Source organism: Selaginella moellendorffii, unplaced genomic scaffold (assembly GCF_000143415.4).
Source record: "Selaginella moellendorffii unplaced genomic scaffold, v1.0 SELMOscaffold_59, whole genome shotgun sequence".
Lineage (NCBI taxonomy): Eukaryota > Viridiplantae > Streptophyta > Lycopodiopsida > Selaginellales > Selaginellaceae > Selaginella > Selaginella moellendorffii.
Genome location: NW_003314320.1, coordinates 203806 through 208565, shown reverse-complemented (window position 1 = coordinate 208565; position 4760 = coordinate 203806).

The window sequence follows — 4760 nt, the reverse complement described above, 5'->3', positions numbered from 1 at the left end:
TAATCGTCTTTTGGCAACGGACGTTAAAGAAAAGCATACGGCTGACTCTTCGCAATCTACATTGACGCACTAGAGTCCATGAGGGCAAAACACTCACGCCATACCAACTCTCGGGAATGTATTTATATGCACTGCTTTACGTAAATGATATACTCTGTTCGGCTCCTCAGCTCGCCAAATGCAGCTTACCTCAATGCACTCAGCGAATTCTGTGAGGCCACATGCATGGAAGTCAATGGTGTTGGGCCAGGGTATGCTCCTACCATGGGATTGCACTTCAGAAAGTAGACCATTACAAGTACCTCAGATATATTATCCACAAGAACAATCCATGAAAGGTGGGGATCATAGATTGCATTACGGCGGCACGTGGTGCATACTTTGCATTCCACTCAGATTGTTCCAATGCACTTGTCACCCACTGAAGTGCCAAGCGACAACTTTTCATAGCTGAACTCTCCACGGTCATCTTGTCTAGGAATGATGGATGCTCTCTGGGATCAAGTGGAGGAGCTCCAATACCACTTTATCCGCATGGAGCTTCATACAGGAGATGTGTCATATCCTATCATCTGTTCGAGTCTGAATTATGGCCCTTGGAGCTCCTTGTGTGGAAACGGATGATCAATTAAGTGAAGACCCAGCGGCAGCTGCAAACGAAAGCTCTTGATTTAAGCTATCGATGACTCCATCAGCCTGATGTATACGAGCGAAATGGAGGTTGGTGATCTGAGCTCAAGAAATGGACAGCAAAGCTTGGCCTTGATCTCGAGGTGCTCAAGAGTCCAATAGACGATTATAGCTGGTGGATGGCATAGGCTTTTGAGCAATAGCTGCTAGCAAGAACAGTGTGAGCCATCAAGTATGCTATCTACCAGACAACAATAGGCATGGATCCCCACAGCTATCATCATGCCCCGCCCTCCCTTCCCTCCCTTCCTCACTGTGAAGAGGAAGGCATCTTCAATGTACAGGATTACAAGGATTAGTTTGTTAGTGTAATTCTAAAGTGAGTTACTAGTTTCTTTGGCTTAAGCATTTATAAAATCCTAAATATTTAAATGTTTACTACTAGTTTTTAATTAATATTAGTAAGCCAGCCACTTTTCATTTCTCTTTGTCTCGTCTGATATTCTCATTCACACTCACATAGTCACAAAGAGCTGCATACCATCCAAAGAAAACATCATATTTGCAAACTAAATCAATGGGAAGCTAGGTACAGTCACTCATATGGAGTCAAAGAATCAAAACTAACTCGAAAAATGAGAAAGCAAATCGTGATCAAAGCCTCTGGACACTAGACTCAATCCAAACAAGAAAGAGAGAGGATTTTTCTAAATTGTCCCTTGCTAAAATTATTGTATATGTAACAGGATAAAGCTGAGGAAAGAAACATTATATATATTAAATACTTTGATTTGGCTCTATATATTAGATGGTAAGAGTTTTAACATCAATGTACCTCTATTCATATTGTAGATGCTTTGCTGTTAAAATCAAGGTTTAATAATATAAACTGTTGTTTAAATTTCTAAATTAAAACCTCCTAGAAAGAATACCTTACCTTAAGTTTACCTTTATGTTAAGCCATAAGTAATAATTGTCACTAGCAGTCTTCTATAGCATTTCTATGGACAGCCTTTTATGTTGTGGCCCTTGCATATTGAAAGATTAAATGGCTACACAAGAAGAAATTATAAAAAGAATAATAGTTCTTGAAAAGGGATTTATACTCAAACTTTTAGTATTAGTTATAAATCTAAAATCTATATGTCAAATTAACATGGCTTAATGTTGAAGTGACCTTATGGACTTTAGATCTTGGTTGTTTACCAGTGCAAAATAAAAGTATATGCTCGTCCCTCAAGGCCAATAACACCTAATGCCACTATAATATTATTCAACTTGTTGTTATTGAATAGGAAGTTTAATTAAAAATCATGTCATAACAGCTTTAGAACCTGTCTTGACAGGATCTAGAGCTTTAAATTTCTAATAGCAAGATACATGGGTGCAATTGCTTTGATACAACTACACAAAATACTTACTAAAAGCATAGCAAATTTAAATATCTAACAACTTGGGAAATATTACTTAAACACAGCAAATTATTCCATTACTTAGAACTTAATTGCTTCTGACAAGACAATTTGGTATCCTTGCTAGGGGACGTCCTGGTGGTCCCAATATCTGCACCCCTTACATGCTTCATGTCGAGATCATTTCAAGCTCCTTTTGAAGGAGTTCACGGTCGTGGATCGCCTTGATGTTGCTCATGGGCGTCGCTCCAGCTGGCCAGGCAATCTTAGAGCTCAAGTTCAGTGGGTAGTGAACCATCTCATCCTGTCCTGCCCAATCGAAATCGAGGAAACAAGGCTGCCCCGTTTGGACGTTGTACATGATGTTGTTTAACCTCAGATCACCATGCACCATCGTAGGTTGCAAAGCTTGTAGCTGCAGTAGTGCCCGCCAAACTGCATCCTGCATGGTCTTCCAAGTATCAAACGTCGTCTCCTCCATGCCACGGAGCTCCAACAGCGATCGCCATCCATCTGCCACTGTGAGGCAGTCCATAACCACCATTTTCCAACCGCCTGGGAGTTCCTCAATCGTATGGTGCGGTGCATATCCAGCTTGCTCCCACTGCGCATGCGCATCCTCCCCGTACTGCCTGACAAACTTCACCACCCTTCGCTGTCCACTGCCAGTCGTAACCATGTAAACAAGAGTGTTTTTTATCTGATGGACCGCAGCAGCATCTGGATACTTTTCTCGAAGCGCATACGGCCAGTGCAGGGTATCTACTCGAACAGGCACTCCAGTTAGTGTAAGAGCGCTAGTGTACACCTTCACGAGTTCTTTCAAAGCTTGTCGAGTCGCATGAAGAAACCGCATCAACTGCAACGAAAACGAGCACTGAATGTAAGCTTCCATCCAGTATCAAACTTACCTGAACAGGTGAGCATCATCCTCGAAATCAAGCAGGGATAGAAAGTCGGTCAAGGGTTGATAAATGGCCTTGTCGTGATATATGGCCCCGCCAACGCGAATGTTGGGGCCAACAAGCTCGACAATCAGCTCTGGACAGCCTGTGTAGTGGTGCCGACTAACAACAACGCTCTCTGCAGCATCAGTCCCATAATAAAAGAGGGCCTCCAAGAGCGGCTCGCCATTGAAACCCATCTCCGGTTTCACCTCGCAGGTGAGAAGAACCACCAGTATACCCAGTATCCTGGCTTTCACCTGTACATCAGGAGTCCTCCTCAGGCTGCTGTCATCCCGAGATCGCTTCCCGATCTTTAACTTTACTGCATCCCGGTTAGCAACCACCACGTACTTATCGTCGTCCAGATACGATTCGAGGAACTTCGCGAATTCTTGCCGCCGAAGTGCTTCCGTCCGATAAAACTTCTTCATACGGTCACGAAGGTCACGCGCTGCAGCCAGAAGTCCTGCCTCAAGAGGCGCCATGGAATTGAAAGTGTCGATGAAGATTCCGAATGCTCTGGCACCGAGTGCAATCGGCATACCACGTTCCGCTCTCATATCCTTGAAAAGCTTGTTGTCCAGAGTTCTTTCAATCCCCTCCAGCGTGGCAACTTCGGCGCTCGGGCTTGATACACTACAGACTGCTTTGAATTTGTCAGGAATAAGGGCCAGGCCGGCTGCAAACCATGGGAGTTGTTTAGTTTCCTATGATAAAAGAACGAAAAGAAAAAAGAAAGAAATAACTTACGAGTCGTAGCAGGCGAGCCTTCAACAGTAAACGCAGTATCTCGCGACGAGCCATCCTCGATGCCTCCAACACCTTGAACCTTCCGGACAGTGTGTAGACTCCTTCCTTTGTCCGTAAACTTTAGACGAAGGCCAGCAACACGTACAGCGCTTGAGGGGTCGAGACCGAATGTGCTACAAAGGTCTTGCAAGTCAAAAAGACCGTCCGAGAATAATCCAACTGTGTCGGTCGAACCATCCTGGACATCACGTATGAGCACAAAAAACTTCAGAAAACAAGAGAAATACCGGTTTCTGGTGTCGAAACCAAAGATAACGGTCCTCCCTTATGATCAAGGCATTGTCTTTAGTTGTGCCATCCCCACCTTCAGTGGCCGCCCCCAAGATAGAATCTAGAGTTCTACTTGCCTTAGCAGCAATCATCTCGATGGCCACTCCTGAAACGTGGAGATTTGCATTCGGATCGAGGAGGAACTGCTTGCAAACGGCCGCTACATCGATCAAACCATCTGCGCCGACCTCGAACTGTAACGCCGGGCGGTCGCTATGCTGAATCCAAACCCTCATTTGAAACCGTAAAACCTCGAGAGTTCCAAACACAAGAAATAAAAGGCAAAACTTAGATCTCTTTTTCTTCTTTCTTGCCACTGGCGGCCATCACTGCTCCACCACCACCACCTCCACCCCAGAAAGCGAATTTCTGTCTCTTCACACTGTCCACGTAGAAGAGATCGAGCCTTTCTTCCTCCACACTAGAAGATTTTCAGGATTGATCTCCAGATGACGTACCTGAAGAGAGGAGTCCCTTAATGTTGGCACGCTGTTTCTAGAGAGCATAGGACCTTCATAACCAAAACTTAGGGTTTTCACAAATGCATGAGAGTTAGTAGTGAATGTATTTAAAATATATTCAAATATTCTAGAATATTTTACCATCTCATGGTTGTTATAATTTTATATTTATAATTTAAAAATTTTTCTAAACAATTCCTAGTATTATTTTACCATCTCATGGTCATTAT